Source organism: Bos mutus, chromosome 9 (assembly GCF_027580195.1).
Source record: "Bos mutus isolate GX-2022 chromosome 9, NWIPB_WYAK_1.1, whole genome shotgun sequence".
Taxonomy (NCBI): Eukaryota; Metazoa; Chordata; class Mammalia; order Artiodactyla; family Bovidae; genus Bos; species Bos mutus.
The window spans coordinates 9,603,128-9,626,322 of NC_091625.1; the positions used below are offsets into that span (position 1 = coordinate 9,603,128).

A 23,195-nucleotide genomic window follows, 5' to 3' on the forward strand; every position below is an offset into this window, starting at 1 on the left:
GCCCTTCCCGGGGGCCAGCGCCTTTTATTGACGCCAACTTCCCGTTCTCGCGGGAGTTTGGGAGCCTGAGCCCGATAGGGTGGACGCAGCTCTCAAAATCTCAGTCTTCGCTGGGTCTGGAACCGAGGCCCGGGAGCGCACCGCGCGCGGGGGGCGGGGCGCAGGCCTGGGAGGGCGGGGCCTCGCCTGGCGAGGGGAGGGCGCGGCCCGCAGGGCGGCCAGGGGGCGGGGCCGCGGCCGGGACCTGTGGCTCGCAGGTAGCGCGGCCCGCGGCGCTCCCTCGGGCACCGGCGCACTGCGCATGCTCGCTGGCCGCGCGGGGCAGCTCGCCGGGCGGCGGTTACGAGCCGGCTCCTCAGCGGCGGAGGTTGCGGTGCTGCGACGGCGATGTGAGGGGCCCGCGGCGGGATGGTGCTGACCCGGGCGGGGCCGCCTCCTTCCACAGAGACCGCGGGCTCCTCGGTTCGACGGGCGGCGGCGGCGGAGGCCAAGCCGGGCGAGAGGTGAGCGCTCGACGTCCGGCCGTCGCGGGCCGCGACCCCCGCGACCCTCTTCGTGTCCCCTCCCCGCGGCCGGGCGGGGAGCGGCCTCCTCTGCGCCCGGTCCCCGCTCGCGGCTCCGGCCCTTCCCGGCCGCTCCGGGTTGGAGCCGGCGCCGGGCCGCTGAAGGTCGGCGGGGACGGCCGGCGGGCGCGCTCGGGCTGTGGAGCCGCGCTGCCTGCCGCTCCTCGGGCCCGACCCTCGCGCGGCCCCCGAGCCCCCGGCCGCTCTTCGCCCCCTGTCCGTCCTCGCGCCTTGCTCCCTGCCGCGCCGCGCCCCTCATCCCCGGCGGCCCCTCCGTGGGAGGCTGGGTGCCCCTGGGTCCCCTCCCTCCTCTGGGCGCCCCCGGGCCGGCTCTTCGCTCGCCGCCGGCTCCCTTCTCCGCTCCCTCTGTCATTCCTCCCTTGGCTCGCTCTGTCCGTTTCCCCTCTTCGGTTCTTCGCCTTTCCCGTCTTGCGTTAGCTTCTGACAGGGTTTTGCTTCAGCATCTCTCGGCGCAGGACTTCATCTTCGGAGGCCCCGGCGCCCCGAATCCTTCCTCTCTGCCCTGACTTCACCGCCTCTCCGTCTGAATGTCCCTCCCTGTCCTCCCGCCTCTCTCCATCGTGTCCCCAACCCTTAACTCTCGAACCTTGATCTTTTTTCCTCACTAAAACTTGTTGTTTTCTCGTTTGCATAGGTCGAGTCTCTTAACTCCTGTCCGTTTTACTTTTTATGAAATCTCTGAAGAGTTCTAGTCTCTTTTACTTTCTACCTAAACTAGGTAACTCCTCAGTATCCTTAGTTCAGTTGACAGTTTCATGAAATCTTTCTTCACTGACTGGAAGTACCAACAGGAGTGACAGTAGCCGTAACCTGTTACACTTAACTGATCGAACCTTTAATTTTCAAGAATTGTGTTTACTTGACATGTCAAGAAGAAGCAACTTGAGGAGAGGCTTGGTGAAAATATAAAGGCTAACCTCCAGACCTAAGGTTAAATTTTGGAGATTTTATTGTCCTCCAGGAAATACAATTGTCCAAGAACGAATATTAAGTGAAATTTATCAAAAATTTTAAAAAATTAGTTATTAATTTGATGTTTTGTACATTTACCATTGCAGTTGACCGCATCATTTTTGTGATGGTCTCTGTTCTCTGCAGTAAGTGCTAACAATTTTTACTAGCTTAGGGAATTAGTGTTCTTACTAAAGGAGAAATTTAGTAAGGGGACAGAAGTATTAAATTTGTGAATTGGGTAAAAGAACTTTATAAACAGTTGGGGAGGTTTTTTTTTCTCCATTTCATTGTGATCAAAATTTGGCTTATAAAAAACTTCTCTATATAAAAAACATTGTAGGATCTTATTTTGAAGGCATCTGCTGAAGCAGTCACTCTCAGTGAAGTTTGCCTTTATTCTAGGGCCGAGGAGCAACTGGATTATGTATTTCATTCTGTAATCTCAAAGCAGCCCACAAACAGTAAATTCTTCTTTATGTTTCTGTGTCAGGTAGGAATTAAAATTTTCTGTTTCTGTAGTACAGAAGGGAAGCACCAAGGCAAAAATGTGTAGTTTCTTATTTGACATGATATTAGTATAAAAGTAGAACTTGATGTTGTGAAACCACACCTCTTTTGGAAGAAGCAGCAGTTGTTGTGTATGGTAGGAGGTGATGAACTCAGCTTTTAAGATTTTTTAAAATGATTTTTCCAGTGCAGGTAGAGATAACTGCTGCTTCTGAAGGAAATCTTCCCATCTTTCAAAGGCGAGTCCTTCTATTTCTAGGTAACTATTTATTAAAAAAGTAAATGCTTACACATTCTTGTTGGTATTTATAGTAAGTTGATTCTGTGCTCTTAGAAATGAAAATAAAGGTTCGTGGCGGACAATGGGCACATGGCTGGATGTCAGAGGATCTACACTCTTAGGATGACTCATGACATTAATTTGTAGAAGTCACTTAACCTGTGTACCTCCAGTGTCTCTCCTTACAATATATGAGTAAACAAGTGGCTACCCACTAATCTTTGAAAACCAAAGTAAACCCTCATCATTTAAGCATGCTTAGGGCCACCACAGACAAAAATTGCTATATAAAACACTTAGTTTTTGTCTCTTTTAGACTGTGTAGTAAGAGTAAAATTGAATGCTTAAATCCTCCTGCTCCTGCTGCTGCTAAGTTGCTCCAGTTGTGTCCGACTCTGTGCGACCCCACAGACAGCAGCCTACCAGGCTCCCCCGTCCCTGGGATGCTCCAGGCAAGAACACTGGAGTGGGTTGCCATTTCTTCCTCCAGTGTTTGAAAGTGAAATGTGAAAGTGAAGTCGCTCAGTCGTGTCTGATTCTTAGCCACCCCATGGACTGCAGCACACCAGGCTCCTCCGTCCATGGGATTTTTCAGGCAAGAGTATTGGAGTGGGGTACCATTACCTAGATCACTGCAATTTAGTTTTTTTTTTTTTTTTTTAGTTTCAGACTTAAGTGAAAAGTTTAGTAGCATGTGTTATAAACGTGGACTAGTTTAGATGAATCTTCATATGCAGTGAAACAAACACTGCCACATTCAGTATGTTTGCCAGAATTTGACACTGAAAATTTAAAGTTAACAATGTTTTGGTAACTTCCATGAATTTCTGTTGTCTTACAGTTTATCTTTGTGTTCTGTAGATATAGACATTTGAGAGTGGAGGTTCTTCAGGGGATAGAAAAGGCAAGGATTTCCTTTGATTCGAAGTATTAAGAATGATTAAAAGTGAGTTTTGTGATGTGTTCTGTTGTGTGTTTAAATAAATGAATGGAGATGGGAGCATATGTCTGAAGTGAGTAATGTTGTTTCCTTTTTTTCCTTGAGTTGTTTGTCAGGAAGGAGGTTTTGAAATGAATATGAGTAAGAAGCAAAGTGGTAGTACAGAAAAAGCATTCCTAATGGGCCCAGTGGATTTTCAGAGAAGTTGGGAAGCACAAGTTGTTAGGCAGGTCTGGATTTTTCAGAAGGGGTATAGTGAAATATCTTCACAGTGGGTTTTACCATTTTATTTTTAAAGATTACCATTTTTTTAATAGGTTCATACTTGGTTGTCAGTGATGTTCTAAATTTAATAACAATGAGCCTCTTTTATCTTAATGGAAATATGAAAAGTGTCAGGTCCTTTTAATGTAGAAATTATAAATCTTTTCCATTTGAGAAAACTGAGGCTTAGAGAGTCTGAATTAGAATCCAGGTCTATCTGCTACCAAGTTAATGATACACTGAAGAAAGCATTTCCTGTTAAGAAAACATTGTTTGTTTCTTGAAATATTTTTTAGACAGAGGATTGTACTTTTTGTTTTGAGTTCTGAGCTGTGTTCTCTGTTGATGAAATATTTTGAGAGGTGCTGGGCAGATCCCGGAACTGGGTAACAGATAATGACTGTGAAATAATGAATTTCTTTTCATGTTAAAAGGAGGGACTAGTTCTGGTTCTTTGGGCTCTTCCGGGATTTTTAAGGTATATAATAACATGACATACTCAAAGACATTCTGTGTTGTGTCACTGTCAGGTGTATTTGATGGCATATGAACAGCATGAAAACTTGACATGAGCTGCTCTTAAATAGCCCTGCCCTCCCTGGGGCGCCTTTTATTAGGTGTCCCATAATGAGCAGGAGGGGTTCTCCTCTGCTTTCTGTGCTTCCTGAAGTAAGTCATCCATCGAAGTGATGTCAGAGGCTACTGATGTTCTTTCTACATTATGTTTACACTTTGTTTTTCTATGGATTTTCTCATATTAACACAGTTATCCAAAATTAATAGTGTTCTGAGGGTGCTCCTTAATCTTAAGTGTCAGTTCTAAGATAAGAAGTAATATATTTCTCTATTATTAAACTCAACTGTTTAAACCCAGATTTTTAAGAAATTAGAAGATAGTAGGGCTTCCCAGTGGCGCAGTGGTAAAGAATCTGGCTGCCAGTGCAGGAGATGCAGATTCCATCTCTGGGTCGGGAAGATCCCCTGGGGGAGGAAATGGCAATCTTCTCCAGTATTCCTGCCTGGAAAATTCCATGGACAGAGGAGCCTGGTGGGCTGCAGTCCATGGGGTTGCAAAGAGTTGGACCCAACTGAGTACACACACACACACACACACACACACACACACAGGAGATGTCAGTGCCTTTAAATTTCAGATTTTATATCTGTGGGTGTGAGGAATTTGAAGATTTCATGATTAGATCAGATCAGATCAGTCACTCAGTCGTGTCCAACTCTTTGCGACCCCATGAATCACAGCACGCCAGGCCTCCCTGTCCATCACCAACTCCCGGAGTTCACTCAGACTCACGTCCATCGAGTTGATGATGCCATCCAGCCATCTCATCCTCTGTCGTCCCCTTCTCCTCCTGCCCCCAATCCCTCCCAGCATCAGTCTTTTCCAGTGAATCAACTCTTCGCATGAGGTGGCCTAAGTACTGGAGTTTCAGCTTTAGTATCATTCCTTCCAAAGAAATCCCAGGGCTGATCTCCTTCAGGATGGACTGGTTGGATCTCCTTGCAGTCCAAGGGACTCTCAAGAGTCTTCTCCAGCACCACAGTTCAAAGGCATCAATTCTTCGGCGCTCAGCCTTCTTCACAGTCCAACTCTCACATCCATACATGACTACTGGAAAAACCATAGCCTTGACTAGACGAACCTTTGTTGGCAAAGTAATGTTTCTGCTTTTCAATATGCCATCTAGGTTGGTCATAACTTTCCTTCTAAGGAGTAAGCGTCTTTTAATTTCATGGCTGCAATCACCATCTGCAGTGATTTTGGAGCCCAGAAAAGTGAAGTCTGACACTGTTTCCACTGTTTTCCCATCTATTTCCCATAAAGTGGTGGGAACGGATGCCATGATCTTTGTTTTCTGAATGTTGAGCGTTAAGCCAACTTTTCACTCTCCACTTTCACTTTCATCAAGAGGCTTTTGAGTTCCTCTTCACTTTCTGCCATAAGGGTGGTGTCATCTGCATTTCTGAGGTTATTGATATTTCTCCCGGCAATCTTGATTCCAGTTTGTGTTTCTTCCAGTCTAGCGTTTCTCATGATGTACTCTGCATATAAGTTAAATAAACAGGGTGACAATATACAGCCTTGACGAACTCCTTTTCCTATTTGGAACCAGTCTGTTGTTCCATGTCCAGTTCTAACTGTTGCTTCCTGACCTGCATACAAATTTCTCAAGAGGCAGATCAGGTGGTCTGGTATTCCCATCTCTTGAATTTTCCACAGTTTCTTGTGATCCACACAGTCAAAGGCTTTGGCATAGTCAGTAAAGCAGAAATAGATGCTTTTCTGGAACTCTCTTGCTTTTTCTATGATCCAGCGGATGTTGGCAATTTGATCTCTGGTTCCTCTGTCTTTTCTAAAACCAGCTTGAACATCAGGAAGTTCACGGTTCACATATTGCTGAAGCCTGGCTTGGAGAATTTTGAGCATGACTTTACTAGCGTGTGAGATGAGTGCAATTGTGCGGTAGTTTGAGCATTGTTTGGCATTGCCTTTCTTTGGGATTGGAATGAAAACTGACCTTTTCCAGTCCTGTGGCCGCTGCTGAGTTTTCCAAATTTGCTGGCATATTGAGTGCAGCACTTTCACAGCATCATCTTTCAGGATTTGGAATAGCTCAACTGGAGTTCCATCACGTCCATTAGCTTTGTTCCTAGTGATGCTTTCTAAGGCCCACTTGACTTCACATTCCAGGATGTCTGGCTCTAGGTCAGTGATCACACCATCTTGAGTATCTGGGTCGTGAAGATCTTTTTTGTACAGTTCTTCTGTGTATTCTTGCCACCTCTTTTTAATATCTTCTGCTTCTGTTAGGTGCATACCATTTCTGTCCTTTATCGAGTTCATCTTTGCATGAAATGTTCCTTTGGTATCTCTGATTTTCTTGAAGGGATCCCTAGTCTTTCTCATTCTGTTGTTTTCCTCTATTTCTTTGCATTGATCGCTAAAGAAGGCTTTCTTATCTCTTCTTGCTATTCTTTGGAACTCTGCATTCGGATGCTTATATCTTTCCTTTTCTCCTTTGCTTTTCGCTTCTCTTCTTTTCACAGCTATTTGTAAGGCCTCCCCAGACAGCCATTTTGCCTTTTTGCATTTCTTTTCCATGAGGATGGTCTTGATCCCTGTCTCCTGTACAATGTCATGAACCTCATTCTATAGTTCATCAGGCACTCTATCTATCAGATATAGGTCCTTAAATCTATTTCTCACTTCCACTGTATAATCATAAGGGATTTGATTTAGGTCATACCTGAATGGTCTAGTGGTTTTCCCTACTTTCTTCAATTTCAGTCTGAATTTGGCAATAAGGAGTTCATGGTCTGAGCCACAGTCAGCTCCTGGTCTTGTTTTTGCTGACTGTATAGAGCTTCTCCATCTTTGGCTGCAAAGAATATAATCAATCTGATTTTGGTGTTGACCATCTGGTGATGTCCATGTATAGAGTCTTCTCTTGTGTTGTTGGAAGAGGGTGTTTGTTATGACCAGTGCATTTTCTTGGCAAAACCCTATTAGTCTTTTCCCTGCTTCATTCCATATTCCAAGGCCAAATTTGCCTGTTACTCCATGTGTTTCTTGACTTCCTACTTTTGCATTCCAGTCCCCTATAATGAAAAGGACATCTTTTTGGGTGTTAGGAAAACAGAATATAGTTAATTTATCAAGTGTATTTTTTAAAATCAGCATTGCAGGTTTTCTTTTAGTAGGGGCATATTTATTTCATGGCTTGTTACTATTGAATCTGTTTCCTAAAACAATTAAGGTATAGACTTTAGAATTATATAAGTTTAAATATAGGCTGTGAAGTTTGACACTTTCGAAGGTTTTGTGCTTTTTCCATTGTTTTCTAACCGTGTGACCTTGGATGAGTTGTGTAAACTTTTTGCTCCTTAGTTTCTTCACCTGTAAAATGAAATAATAATAGGTCTTTCATTCATATGAGAATAAGATGAAGTGATGTTAATAAGAGCTACTTGTATAAAAGTAAGAGCTCCAAAAAGTTCTCAGTGTTTGTATTTGATACTGCTATTTGGTCTACATTTGGTATCAACAGGGAAACATATAGCTTTTTAAAATATAGTTTGTCAAGGTTTTCTGCTTATCTTTCCTCTGGAAGATCTCCCTCTTACCCTCACCCCAGAAGAGAAGAACTTAGTACTCTATTCTTTTCTTAAATATTTCTAAATATAACTTGTGCAGTATGGTGTATGGCCCTCAGGAGTTTATTGTGTTGAGTGATTAAATGACAACAAAAGATTCTAGACCAGTGATTTTCCTTACTTTCCATGTCCCCTTTATTCATAGCAATTCTTTTAAGCTCCTCTTTATTGTAAATCACCTTTTAAGATGAGAGATGTTACTGATGAAAGGGTGTTGCATGTGTGAATAATTGTGAGGGCAAAAAGGTTAAAAGCCACCTGAGTGATGGTGATCCTGAGTCAGGAGAGTGCCAGGTGACTTGGCCATTTTAGAGTAGGAGGTAATCCAGTGGCGTAGTGTGTTTAGCTCCAGAAAGAGGGAGCTTTCAGAGCTGATCAGGGTATCAAGACCTCAGTCAGTCCAAAAGGAAACTGAATGTAAATCCAGAAACAGGACTATAGGCCAGATATTTAGACTGAACCAACCAATGCAGACTTAATTAATTGAGGTGGCCAGAGTTACACCAGATAGCAGGATTACAGGTGTACAACTCTTTAGACGTCACTGGCTGGTTATTCTCAGTTTATGGCTGTCTGGTTTGACTTGATCAAGGTTAGCTCAAAGGCTTGAGGGCCTTGAAGGGCCTGACTTTTGTGTATTGGAGTTCTGCTGTGGCCTCAGTGAGTGGTACTTAGGAAAGGTGGTGGCTGAGGATACTTTGTCCAAGAGATGGATCTTCCTACTCTCACACAGAACTTGGATGTTACAGAAATATTTTATTATGCACCAAGTTATGAGAACAGCATTCTGAAGGCTTATGGGGTGCCCTTCTTTGGGGCTTCCTGCTTATTCATTGGGAGAAAACCCCCCTCCCCCCCAGAATGGACCCAAAATTGACTATTATTAAATGGATTGAGTTAACCTTCTAAAAGGATCTAATGATCTTAGGATCTAAAAGATCTCTTTGTTCCCATTGTATTCCTATTTAACAAACTGTAATTGAAACGTGCATGTTAGGTTAGATGCCCTTCTCTTCACTGGTCCCAGATCCCAATGTCACTCTCAGTCCCTAGATGTCTGGCCTAGTGTTGAGCCCCTTATCTGGTTGGACTTTAACTTGATGTTCCCTCACTTGGTTTCAGTTCCTGTGTGTCTGTCTGAATGTGAGCATCTCATTACATTGAGTGTGAACATTTAAAGACATGTAGGTTTTTGTACACTTTGGCTCCTAAGTGCAAGTTTACTACATTATATAGTGTTCATCTGAAAAACTAGTGAATTTTTTCCCTAAAGCTGAAAGAAAAAAATGAGTGTGCTTTACTCATTGAGAAATGATGTATTGATTGCTAATGTGGAGGTTTTCTACAGATAAGTGGGTCCATAGATGATTTTTGCCTTATATGGTGTCTTTAGTACCTAACTTCTGCATACAGCTGGACATTATTATTTGGACTGTCAGTATTACAGGCTCTGAACCCATTTGTCCCATGACTGCTAACCTGGGAATGGGATTTAGAAGCTGGAGCCATTGGCTTCATAATCGACAGAAGTGGCCCCTTTATTTCTTGGGTTGACAAAGGGAGTGTCTGGAATCTCCAATTTGTTTAGCTTGTTTACCCTCAGCTTTAGGAGAAGGAACATCCTCAAGATATCTATTTTGGGTTTGTAGTTCAAGAGTCAAGGCTGTTCACTCTTTGATTTCTGAGACAGGATCTCATCATTGCCTGTGGTCTCCAGTCTATTTTAAGAACCTCTGAGCTGTGCCTCTCAGTTTCAGACATGTCCGTGTCCTCTTTTTAGGTTTCTGAAACAATCAGGAGTTCAGGCTAAGTTCAGAATGGTTAGCTGTTGTTTCAGGATGGTGTGGGTGGTACAGGAGCATCTTCCATATTTTTCCAGATATCCATGCCTGGACTCCCCTTGCAGATACTGGAGGTCTCAACTGATCCGATGCGAGTGAACAGCCCTGGTCTTAGAAGCTAGGCAAGTGTTTAAGCACCCAGCACTGTTTTGGGGACAGTTACTGTGCACTCTAGTGGTTGGGGGGATGGATTGGCATTCTTAGGCTCAGGTCCAGTAGAAATCTGAGAGAGATGTGTAATAAAACATGTCCAAGGAGCTACATTTTTAAAAATAAAAACAAACTGATAAAATTAATTTGTATATTTTATTTAATTCAATATATGCAAAATATTATTCAAGATGCACGCATGTTAAGTTGCTTCAGTTGTGTCTGACTCTGTGTGACCCTATGGACTATAGCCTGTCAGGCTCCTCTGTCCATGGGATTCTCCAGGCAAGAATACTGGAGTGAGTTGCCGTTCTCTTCTCTGTATTTCAAGAGGTGGTCAATATAAAAAACATTAATGAGATATTTACATTCTTTTGTGTACTAAGTCTCTGAAACCCAGTGTGTACATCTACAGCATATCTCAATTACTAACTACATCTGTAACAGTTTAAGTAAAATACAGTCCTGTCTGCAATAAAGTTAGGTTTAATTAAAAAATATTTACACTGCTTCAGTGTTTGGATGTAAATGTAAAAGTAAAAATTTTAAATGCATTTCTTCAGTCATACTAGTTGAGTTTTGATTGTGCACTAAATCAAATTACTGACCACGTGTGGCTCATGGCCGTGGTGTGGGATGGACCGGCTCTTGAGGATCCAACTGTCTTTCAGACCAACAGATGATCTTGCTTCTTTGGGAGCAGTCTGTCTTTCCCTGAGGTATTACAAGGGGATTGTCAGATTTGACTGTCAGAGAAATATCTCCTCAGATCTCAGAGCCATTCAGCGAACGGTTCTCGTTTCGTATCAGGGCAGTTCCTGTTTGAGGTTCCCCTGTGGCTTCTTTGGGTTGAGCGTTATAGTCTATTTAGCTAAGTTCTTTCTTAGGGACCTTGGAAATGACCCAGGGGCCTACTTGAACAGACCTCTCAGATTGCTCTGTTTAGGCTACTTTGCCAGGGCCAAGATAATAGAACAGATGATCAGTCTCAGATAAGTCAGGGTTCCTACAGCTTCACAGGCTCAGGTGAAAGTGACAGATCTGAGCCTGCTAGCGGACTGTGAAAGGGGCCATGGTGAAGGGAGTTCCTGACGGTGGAAAGTCTCCCAGGCACGTCTGGGTAAAAGGAAAGAAGTCCTCTCTTTGAGCTTCTTTTACTCTTGAGAGAAAACAGGCCAGAACTTCCCTGTTTGATGAAAGATCTTTGCCTAATGAACTGAGTGGCATGAAAACCTATGCTAAGTCGAAGATTACAAACTTGAAATGAATTTGCCCTGTAGAGGAATTTGATTTTAACTGCACAGGTTTTGTTTGCTTGTTTTATTTGTGTTTGTTTTTTAACTAGTCGGCCACATCTAAAATTTAGAAGAAATTTAGGTGAAAACTCTTAGAAAAAACATTTTCAATTTCTACTTGAAAATTTAGAAGCCTGTGATCATGCTGGGCTAGCCAGGACTGTGTCGAGCTGAGTGGCAGTCCTTCCCGTAAAACAGGGAATAGAAGAGAGTCCCATAGAGCCCCTAGACTCAGAGTCCTCTGAATTTCTCTTTCCTTTCTCTCTTGTTTACTCTCCATTTCCTTTAGTCTCTTCTTTGAATTTTTTTCTTCTATCAATGTGTAAAAATAATTCTTTTTTGGGTTTTTTTTTTGCGGGGGGGATGAAAAATAGATTTATTAGTATTACTCTGTATGTATCTGTACATGTACTGTATGTTTCCACTTAGGGAATAGTCAGTAAAAAGGGATAAATTGAGAAAAATTAGGCAGCAACTAAAGAACAAAAAGTGCAGCAAGATATGAGAGGAAAAGTGAAGGAAATTACTTTATACTGGTAATTTTATCATAAAGATTTGTTCATGTCTGTTTTCAGTTTATCAGTGTAATAATTCCTTTCTTCAAATTGATTCGATTTAAATATAAAAATAATAATAGTTAATATTTATGAAATTATTTTTGTTCAATTGCTCAGTCATGTCTGACTCTTTGTGACCCCATGGACTGCAGCACACTAGGCTTCCCTCTCCTTTACCATCTCAGAATCATGTCCATTGAGTCGGTGATGCCATCCAACATCTCATTCGTCCTCTGTTGTCCCCTTTTCCTCCTGCCTTCAGTCTTCCCCAGCATCAGGGTCTTTTCCAGTGAGTCAGTTCTTCACATCAGGTGACCAGAGTATTGGAGCTTCAGCTTCAGCATCAGTCCTTCCAGTGAGAATTCAAGATTGATTTCCTTTAGGATAGACTGGTTTGAACTCCCTGCAATTGAGGGGACTCTAAAGAGTCTTCTCCAGTACCACAGTTCAAAAGCATCAATTCTTCCCTGCTCAGACTTATTTATGGTCAAACTCTCACATCTGTACTGGAAAAACCATAGCTTTGACTATATGGACCTTTGTTGGCAAAGTAATGTGTCTGCTTTCTAGGATGTCTAGGTTTGTCATGGCTTTTTTTCCAAGGAGCAAGCGTCTTTTAATTTCATGGCTGCAGTAACCATCTGCAGTGATTTTTGAGCCCAAGAAAATAAAGTCTGTCACTGTTTCCATTGTTTCCCCATCTATTTGCCATGAAGTCATTGCCTGGAGAATCCCAGGGACGGGGGAGCTTGGTGGGCTGCCGTCTATGGGGTCGCACAGAGTCGGACACGACTGAAGCAACTTAGCAGCAACAGCAGCAGCAGCATGGGACCTGATGCCATGATGTTCGTTTTCTGAATTGAGTTTTTTTCCTTTTTTTTTTTTAATATATTTTATTTTATTTTTTAACTTTACAATATTGTATTGGTTTTGCCATATGGATGAATGTTGAGTTTTAAGCCAGCTTTTTTTTCTCTCCTCTTTCACTTTCATCAAGAGGCTCTTTAGTTCCTCTTCGCTTTCTGCCATAAGGGTGGTGTCATCTGCATATCTGAGGTTATTGATAATTCTCCTGGCAGTCTTGATTTCAGCTTATGCTTCATCCACCCGGCATTTTGCACGATGTACTCTGCATATAAGTTAAATAAGCAGGGTGACAATATACAGCCTTGACGTATTGCTTTCCCATTTGGAACCAGTCTGTTCCATGGGTCTGGTTCTAACTGTTGCTTCTTGACCTGCATACAGGTTTCTCAGGAGGCAGGTAAGGTGGGTCTGGTATTCCCATCTCTTGAAGAGTTTTCCACATTTTGTTGTGATCCACACAGTCAAAGGCTTGTCATCGTCAATGAAACAGAAGTAGATGTTTTTCTGGAATTTTCTTGAAAAAAAATTATCTTGAGTTTTCTGGAAATCTCTCTTTTGCTATGATCCAGTGGGTGTTGGCAATGTGATCTCTGGTTCCTCTGCCTTTTCTAAATCCAGCTTGAACCTCTGAAAGTTCTTGGTTCACGTACTGTTGAAGCCTAGCTTGATTTTGAGCATTACTTTGCTAACATGTGAAATGAGTGCAACTGTGTAGTAGTTTGAACATTCTTTGGCATAGCCCTTCTTTGGGATTAGAATGAAAACTGACCTTTCCCAGTCCTGTGGCCACTGCTGTGTTTTCCAAATTTGCTGACATATTGAGTACAGCATTTTCACAGCATCATCTTTTAGGATATGAATAACTCAGCTGGAATTCCATCATCTCCGCTAGCTTTGTTTGTAGTGATGCTTCCTAAGGCCTGTGTGACTTCGCACTCCAAGATGTCTGGCTCTAGGTGAGTGATCACACCATTGTGGTTATCTGGGTCATGTAAGATCTTTTTTGTATAGTTTTTCTGTGTATTCTTGCCACCTCTTATTAATCTCTTCTGCTTCTGTTAGGTCCCAGCCTTTAGGTTTCTGTCCTTTATTGTGCCCATCTTTGCATGAAATGTTCCCTTGGTATCTCTTAATTTTCTTGAAGAGATCTCTAGTCTTTTCCATTCTATTGTTTTCCTCTATTTCTTTGCATTGTTCACTTTAGGAAGGCTTACCTGTCTCTCCTTGCTATTCTTTGGAACTCTGCATTCAGATGGGAATATCTTTCCTTTTCTCCTTTGCCTTTCTCTTCTCTTCTTTTCTCAGCTACTTGTAAGGCCTCCTCAGACAACCATTTTGCCTTTTTGCATTTCTTTTTCTTAGGGATGGTTTTGATCACCACCTCCTGTACAGTATTACAAACCTCTGTCCATAGTTCCTCAGACATTCTTGTCTATCAGATCTAATCCCTTGAATCTTTTTTGTCACTTCTGCTCTATAATCATAAGGGACTCGATATATGTCATACCTGAATGGTCTAGTGGTTTTTCCTACTTTCTTCAGTTTAAGTCTAAATTTGGCAATAAGGAGTTCATGATCTGAGCCAGAGTCAGCTTCAAGTCTTGTTTTTGCTGACTGTATAGAGCTTCTCCATCTTTGGCTGCAAAGAATAAAATCAGTCTGATTTTGGTATTGACCATCTGGTGATGTCCATGTATAGAGTCTTCTCTTGTGTTGTTGGAGGAGGGTATTTGCTATGACCAGTGTGTTCTCTTGAAAAAACTCTGTCAGCCTTTGCCTTGCTTCATTCTGTACTCCAAGGCCAAACTTGCTTGTTACTCCAGGTAGCTCTTGACTTCCTACTTTTGCAGTCCAGTCCCCTATGATGAAAAGGACATCTTTTTTTTTTTTTGGTATTAGTTTTAGAAGATCTTGTAGATCTTCACAGAACCGTTCAGCTTCTTCTGCATTAGTAGTTGGGGCAAGGCCTTATGTTACTATGATATTGAATGGTTTGCGTTGGAAACGAACTGAGGTCATTCTGTCATTTTGAGATTGCACCCAAGACTATGATGGCTACTCCATTTCTTCTTAGGGATTCTTGTCCACAGTAGTAGATATAATGGTCACCTGAATTAAATTTGCCTATCCTGGTCCATTTGAGTTCACTGATTCCTAAAATTCACTCTTGCCATCTGCTGTTTGACCACTTTCAATTTACCTTGATTCATGGACCTAACATTCCAGGTTCCTGTGCAGTATTGTTCTTTACAGCATCAGATTTTACTTTAACCACCAGTCACATCCACAACTGGACATTGTTTCCGCTTTGTCTCAGCCTCTTCATTCTTTCTGGAGCTATTTCTTTGCTCTTCTGCAGTAGCATCTTGAGCACCTACTGACCTTGGGAGTTCATCTTTCAGTGTCATATCTTTTTGCCTTTTCATACTGTTCATGGAGTTCTCAGGGTAAGAATGCTGAAGTGGTTTGCTGTTCCCTTCTCCAGTGCACCACGTTTTGTCCGAACTCTCCAACATGTCCCATCCATCTTGGGTGGCCCTTCACAGCATGGCTCAGAGTTTCATTGAGTTAAACAAGGTTGTAATCCTTTTGATCAGAACAATTATACCAAAGAAGTTCTCACACTGTTGCAAAAGTTCTAGGCTCCACAACAGATTTCCCAACCTGGGGATCCAACAGAGGAACTGCATATCCCCAGGGAATCTGACTTTGAAGGTCAGCAGGATTTGATTACAGAACTTCCACAGAACTGGGGAAACAGACTCTTGGAGGGAACAACAAAACCTTTTATGCACCAGGACCCAGGAGATAGGAGCAGTGACCCCACAAGAGACTGAGTCAGACTTGCCTAAAAGTGTCCAGGAGTCTCCAGTGGAGATGTGAGTTGACAGTGGCCTGCCACGGGGTCAGTATCATTGACTACAACAGTCCTAGGAGCCATGGGTGCTGACCTAAGTCCTTTTGCAGAAATTCACCATTACCCCTTCCATAGTTTGACCTCAGGCCAAATTACAGGGAAGGAACACAGCCCCACCCATCAACAGAAAATTGGATCAAAGAGTTACTGAGCATGGCCTTGCTCACCAAAGCAAGACCCAATTTTCACCACAGCCAATACTTCCAATCAGGAAGCTTCCGCAAGCTTCTCATCCTCATCCATCAGAGGGCAGACAGAATGAAAACAAGAATCACAGAAAACTAACTAAACTGATCCCATGGATCACAGCCTTGTGTCACTCAGTGAATCAAGAAAGTGAAGTGAAGTCACTCAGTTGTGCCCGACTCTTTGTGACCCCATGGACTGTAGCCTACCAGGCCCCTCTGTTCATGGGATTTCCATTCCAAGCAAGAATATTGGAGTGGATTGCCATTTCCTTCTCCAGGAGATCTTCCCGACCCAGGGGTTGAACCCGGGTCTCCCGTATTGTCGGCAGACGCTTTACCGTCTGAGCCACCAGGGAAGTCAGTGAATCAAGACTAAGAGGTAAAAGGTGAGTCATTTGGATATCCTGGAGGGACGAGTGTCCAAGGCAACAACTGCAAAACTGCAAAAGCCCCGAAGCATTAATCTCTTTGGTGTGTTTGAGAAATAGCAAGCAGTGTGACTGGAGTGGGCCAACTTAGGAGATGAGGTCAGAGAGGTGGTTGGAAGAACCAGGTTGTGTAAGGTTGTCATATAGGCCATTGTAAGGTAGTGCTACTGAACATGGTGGGAAGCCATTGGGGGTTTGGAATGGAAGAAAGATGATTTGAATTATTTTCAAATCATGTATATTGTCATATAGCATTTTATTTTATTGTTATTGTATGTAATATATAATTATTAATTAACATACGTAATTTAAAGGATCATTTGCCTGCTTCTTTGAAAATAGCCTGAAGGGAAGACATATTACTTAGGGTATAGGTTAGGTACAGTTGCTGTGATAAAGAGTTATAAAACGAAAATCTGAGCAGTCTAGATAAATTTGACGTCTGCGCTCTATGAAACCATTCCAGAATCCAGAATTTTTCCATCTTTCTGTTTTACCATTTTTCAGAGTTCTGTCTGAATCTGTGTGGTCGATACTAGATCACTATTAAGAAGGTATTCCAGCCTGTAGAAAAAGGAAGCAATGAAATCCAGAGCCAAGAATTTCCTTTTAAACAAGTGAGGTAGACATTACATATCTGTCTGCGGACTTCAGTTTGCAGTCCACGGAAAGGGTGGATTAGCCACACTTGCCTCAGGGCTGGTTGGGAAATGTTATCTCAGGATTGCTCATCATTCAGCAGGAAAAGAAGAAGAAAACAGAAATGACAAGTTGTCAACCACAGTCTTGCAGTTCACCTACTAAAGTATCCATGTGTATCGTTCATCCTGCCTGTTGAAAATACTCCAGTTCCCATTGCCAAAGGAGACAGACAATCCAGGATCCATCGTACTGTTATATTAATCCAACTGAGAGAGCAGATCCACCTGTTAGATCTGCAAGTCCAGTGACCTGGAGACAAAACACAGTTACTGTTCCTCCCTTGCCCCTCCCACATACACCTGACATATAGTGGTGGATCAAAAACAGGAAAAGAATAATAAAATTTTCCATTTGGGTAAGCAAACAATGAGAGAAGTCACTGGTTGAGGGTAATGCTGGGCAGTAATGGTATAGCAGCTCTTCTGGTAAGAATGCCTATATTCATTGTACTCTGACCCCTGTCTTTGCTGTCCGGGTGTTTCTTCCTTATGTTAACCTCCATGATCACATCTGAAGTTTGTATTGAAAATTTTCCCAGTTGGGAAGGCATCTAGTTTTCATAGTTAGCTTTGTGCTACGGTAGGCTTGCCATCCTGCAAGTTACACAGTCATAGGTGTTTGCAGGTTAGCTTTTAATATCTTTGACAAATACAGTTCTCTCAAAAATATAGTAGGGTTCATTTGTGTTTGTCTCCATTCAGTTCTGGTGCCAGTGACTATAGCAAAATAGTTCTTTCCTGCTGTGGTTCTTAAGCCTGACTTATTTATTGCTTTCCTGTGCACTCAGCACTTTCTCTTTGTCTTGAAGGCATCTGAAACAGGAGGCATTGCTGAGTGGGATGGCAGCACCCTAATATAATCTTATCCACAGTGCTGTACTTCTTTGTTTCGTCAGGAAGTCTTAAAAGGTCTGTGAAAAATGCCATTGGTAATTTGATAAGGATTGCATTAAATCTGTACATGGCCTTAGGTCATTTTAACAATATTGATTCTTCTAATTCAAGAACATGGTATATGTTTCCATCTGTTTTTGTTGACGTGCGTTTCTTTCATCTGTGTCTTAGAGCTTTTGGAGTATAGATCTTGCCTCTTTAGTAGGTTTATTGCTTGGCATTTTATTCTTTTTGATGCAATGATAAATGGGATTGTTCCTTAATTTTCCTTTCTGATAGTTCACTTTTGTCTATAGAAATAGCAACAGATTTCTGTATATTAATTTAGTACCCTGCAACTTTACTGAATTCATTGATGAGTTCCATTAGTTTACTGGTAGCATTGTTAGGGTTTTCTAGAACAGAAATTTTAAGATGTGTATGAAAACACAAAAGACCTCAAATATACAAAAAAATCTTGAGAAAGAAGAGCAGAGCTGGAGGAATCATACTCCTTGACTTCAGACTATACTACAAAGCTACAGTAATCAAAACAGTATGGTACTGGCACCAAAACAGACATATAGATTGATGAAAAAGGATAGAAAACCTATATATAAACCCTTACTCTTATGTCAATTAATCAATGACAAAGGAAGAAGAATATACAGAGGAGAAAAAACAGTCTCTTCAATAAGTGTGCTGAGAAAACTGAGCAATTGCATATAAAAAAATGAAATTGCAGCATTCTCTAACTCCATATACAAAAGTAGACTCAAAATGGATTAAAGACCTAAATGTAAGTTTGGATACTATAAAACTCCTAGCGTAAAACAGACCAAAACACTCTAATAAATCAAAAATAAACAAATGGAACCTAATCAAACTTAGAAACTTTTACACAGCAAAAGAAACCATAAAAAAATAAAGATTTAACTACAAAATGAGAGAAAATATTTGCAAGTGATGCAACTGACAAGGGCCTAATTTCTAAAATATACAAACAACTCATATGATACAGGAAAAAAAAAAAAAAAAATCGGTCAGAAGACCTAAATAGACATTTCTCCAAAGGAGCCATGCAGGTGGCCAATAGGCAAATGAAAAGATCTTAACATTGTCAGCCATTAGAGAAATGAAAAGCAAAACCTCAATGAAATACCACTGCATACTGATGAGAATGACCATCATTAAAAAGTTTACAAATAACAAATGCTAGAGAGGGTGTGGAGAAAGCATTCCCACTGATTGGCAACTTAGTGCAGCAATTATGAAAAACAGGCTGGAGGTTCCCCAGAAAACTAAAAATAGAATTAGTATATGATCCAGTAATCTCACTCCTGGGCTATATAGCCAGACAAAACTATAATTCAAAAAGATACATGCATCTTTATGTTCTGTAGTAGCACTGTTTATAATAGTCAAGACATGGAAACAACTTAAATGTCCATTGACAGATGAATGAATGATGAAGATGTGGTATGTGTGTGTATATTAATATATATATGTGTGTATTACATATACATATATATATGATGACATACTGTTCAGCATAAGGAATGAAGTAAGGCCATTTACAGCAACATGGATGCAACTAGAGATTACCATACTAAGTGAAGTATGTCAGAAAAAGACATGTACCATATATCACTTATATGTGGAATTTAAAATTAAACTTATCTATAGACATATAGAACAGATTTGTGTACCAAGTGGGAGGGTTTGGGGAAGGATGGACTGGGAGTTTGGGGTTAGTAGATGCAAGCAATTACATACAGGGTAGAGAAACAACAAGGTCCTGCTGTATGGCACAGGGAACAAATAATACTCATTATCTTGAGATAAATCATAACAAAAAACAGTGGATGTATGTGTGTTTAACTGAGTCACTTTGCTATACCATAGAAGTTAACACAACGTAAATCAACTATGCTTCAGTAAAAAATAGAAAGAAACTACAATGAGGTATTGTCTCACACCAGTCAGAATGGCCATCATCAGTAAATGTTTGCAAGGGCATGGATTAGAGGGAACCCTTCTACAGTGTTGATGCGAATGTAAATTGGTACAGCCACTATAGAGAACAGTATGGAGTTTCCTTAAAAATAATAGAGTTACCATATAATCCAGCAGTCCCACTCTGCACATATATCTGGAAAAGATGAAAACTCTAATTTGAAAAGATGCATGCAACTCACTCTTCATAGCAGCGCTATTTATGATAGTCAAGACATGGAAGCAACCTAAATGTTCATCAACAGATAAATGGATAAATATGTGTTACATATATACATTGGAATATTCAGTTCAGTACAGTCGCTCAGTCGTGTCCAACTCTGCGACCCCATGGACTGCAGCCCACCAGGCCTCCCTATTGATCACTGACTCCCGGAGTTTACCCAAACTCCAAACAAAGTCCATTGACTTGGTGATGCCATAAAAAAGAATGAAATAATGCCATTTGCAGACATGGATAAACCTAGAGATTATCATATTAAGTGAAGTAAGTCAGATAGAGGAAGACAGATAATCATATGATATCTCTTATATGTGGAATCTAAAAAAAAAAAAAAAAAGATACAAATGAACTTATTCACAAAACAAAAATAGACTCACATAGAAAACAAATTTATCTTAACCAAAGGGGAAATGTTGAGGAGAAAGGAATAAATTAGGAGATTGGGATAGGAGATATAAAAACCACTATATATGAAATAAATAACAAGGACCTATTGTATAGCACAAGGAACTATATTCAATATCTTGTAAGGGATTATAATGGAAAAGAGTCTGAAAAGGAATATATATGTAATTGAGTCACTTTGCTGTATATCTGAAGTGAAAACATTTTAAATCAACTATACTTCAATAAAAAGTTTGTTTTGAAAAAAATGTCTTAATAGAAGTCTTTGGGAAAAGTACTAATAATCTTATCTGCTAATAATGCAGATATTGAAGGAGTTGACTACAGGGACCCATTTCTACTCTATTTCCTTCCATCTTTCGTTGCCAACTGGCCAGTTCTTGCCTGAATAAAGGCAGCAAAGAACCACTGGCACACATGAATGTTGTGGTTCTTTTCATGTTCTTACCTTGAAGTTCTGAGGTTTTTATGGGCACCACGTTCTGTAAGTTATTGTCGGCAACAGTTTCTGGCATGTTTTGCTCCAATATAACCAGGGTCACCATTATTTTCTTAATAGTTTTGCCTATTACTCTGTTGCCTGGTACCCAGTGACTTAGCCAGTGCCACATATTTTAGAATTTTGTTATGACAGTTCTCTAATTCTGGTATTAATTTCTGTATTGAAGAAAAAGCTGCTGTAAAGGGATTACAAAAGTGAAATGGTATACATGAGGAAAAAAGATATTTCTTGCTCAGATAACAGGCCTACTGATACAGGTGATAGAGATGCTATGTTCCCTGAAGGAAATGAAGACTTGAGAGGTAAACTACCAAAATGTTGGATTTGAACTCAGATCCTAAGCCTTGTTTTAATCATTGTGCTGTACTTAATCTATATTAATCTCTTCCTGGTGGTTAGTGAGCTTTTTGAGATGTTGGGAACTTACCTCAGGGGCCTTGACCTCTTGCATTTGCTAGCTTCTAGTAAGTGTTCAATAAATGTTTGAATGATTGAATACCTATTTTATTTCTGAGTAAGTTAAGGCATAGAGACCTAACCAAACTTGACATAGGCAGGGCTAGAACACAAGAATATATGTACAGGAGAAGCTGTCTTAGAGAAGAGACTACTTCCATGAACAGGAAATATATAAAGGCAGTATCATTTTGATCTCCTTAGAAATAGTTACTATAAAAATCTTTTGATTATTAAGCTTTAACAATTAAGGAAGGTGGTAAAGTCTATATATACATGATGGAAAGAAGAAAAAAATCTATGAAGAAGTGTGAATGTGGTTTTCATTCTAACATTTTTAGTACCTAAAATAATTATACCAAAGGCAAAAGACTTTTTTTAAATTTAAGCAATAAATATTTGGAGTGTGGAAAAAAAAACTGTCCACAGTATATCCAGGCACCTTTTTTGTCAAAATATTTTAAATAGCTCATAGCATATGTGTGTATGTATATATACACACGTTTCATATCTCTCTATTTATGTGTGTGTGAAGTTTCAAAAATCATTTCTTCTACCAAGGGAATGGCATATTTTAAAATGGTGAGTTCTGCATCTTAAACATTGATAAGTTTAGGACTTCCTTGGTGGTTCCAGTGGTTGGGAATCCACCTGCCAGTGCAGGGGACACAGGCTCGGTTCCTGGTCTGGGAAGATTCCACATGCTGTGGGGCAGCTGAGCCATGTGTGAAAACTGCTGAGCCCACATGCCTAGAGCCTGTGCTTCACAGTGAGAGAAGCCACCACAGTGAGAAGCCCGTGCACCGCAACTAGAGAGTAGCCCTTACTTGCTGCAACTAGAGAAAACCTACGCACAGCAGCAAAGACCCAGCACAGCCAAAAATAATAAATAAACAGAAAATTCTTAAAAAAGTGAAAAGCTTATACTGTTTTGGGTATTCATGAGGATTGTTTCTGAACCACTGAACTAAGAAAATACTCCTCTATTTATTATTGTACTTTGAAGTGTACACAGGTGAATCATAACAAAGATAATAGTTACTATTGATGTGTGAAACTGAATGAAAACAAATTTCTAACCCTTATTCCTAAGCCTTATGGAGGATATGGATCTTCTGGATAAATTGAAAGTACTAAGTAACAAAGCATAGGTTTCCTTAAAATGGACATTTGTATGCCTCTTATTTTGTTTGAGATGTTATTTTTTCTTTCTCATAGGGGGAGCACTATTATTTTAGCAAGAATCACTAACTGGAAGTGCAGCATTGGTTATTTAATGATATTAAAATGAAGTTTTGATCAGCAGAGGTAAGACGATGGCATTTCTTTTGTGTTCAATTCATAATCAAAATATTTGCTAGATTTCTATGAAGAACTGTTTTAAGAAATGCGAAGGGTCAATATTATCCCACTTGCAAGTAACAAGTTAGCCTTCCCAAGCACCACGGATGTCAGCAGAAGACTCAAGACTCCTCCTGGGTCAGAGAAAAGGACAGTTTATATGCGGGGCAATAGCAGTGGCTGGAGTACGAGGCAGCCTGCGTAAGAGTAGTTTATGTTACATGAGAGGACGCCTGAGCTGAGGGACCTGAATCTTTCGTGAGGGACAGTGAGCTTGCTGATTTATGCTTCAGAGGAGACTTAATCTCTATCACACTGGACAGTAAAAAGATTTGCCCTTTACTCCAGAATGAGACACTGTCCCTGATTCCTGACGCTTTGCTAAACATGTGTCCTTGAAAAATAGTCTGAAATAAAGGCAGTCAGTGTCTCTGCTTGCAAGACATGCAGAAACATAAGGACTCTCAGAATTGTCTTTCAACACTTTCTTACTACATCAAATTGCTTTTTAAAGTATGTATTATTGATAAGGATGATTGCAGTGATGCTTTTTGAAATGGTGTGAAGATGGAAACTATTAAACTATTAATATCTAACAATAGGAGATTGTTTAAATTATAACATCATGGTATAATAGTTATTAACATAGATATTGGTAAAAATAAATGAAATAAGCAGATTATATTAAATGTATACATAATTTGATCCTACTTTTATAGAAATTGTACAAATATAT

General features: G+C 40.7%; 1 protein-coding gene across 4 annotated transcripts in view; it reads left to right on the forward strand.

Moving 5' to 3' along the window:
* The first annotated feature begins 220 nt into the window (after positions 1-220).
* FAM135A (family with sequence similarity 135 member A) overlaps positions 221-23,195 on the forward strand; it is a 154,432-nt gene continuing 131,457 nt past the window's right edge. For 2 of the 4 annotated variants that reach the window (XM_070376171.1, XM_070376172.1), the window contains exons 1-2: positions 221-503; positions 22,337-22,426. The gene's annotated coding sequence lies outside the window, so the exon portion shown is untranslated. The remainder of the gene's footprint in view (positions 504-22,336; positions 22,427-23,195) is intronic. The other 2 variants (XM_070376173.1, XM_070376174.1) reach the window with 1 other exon arrangement.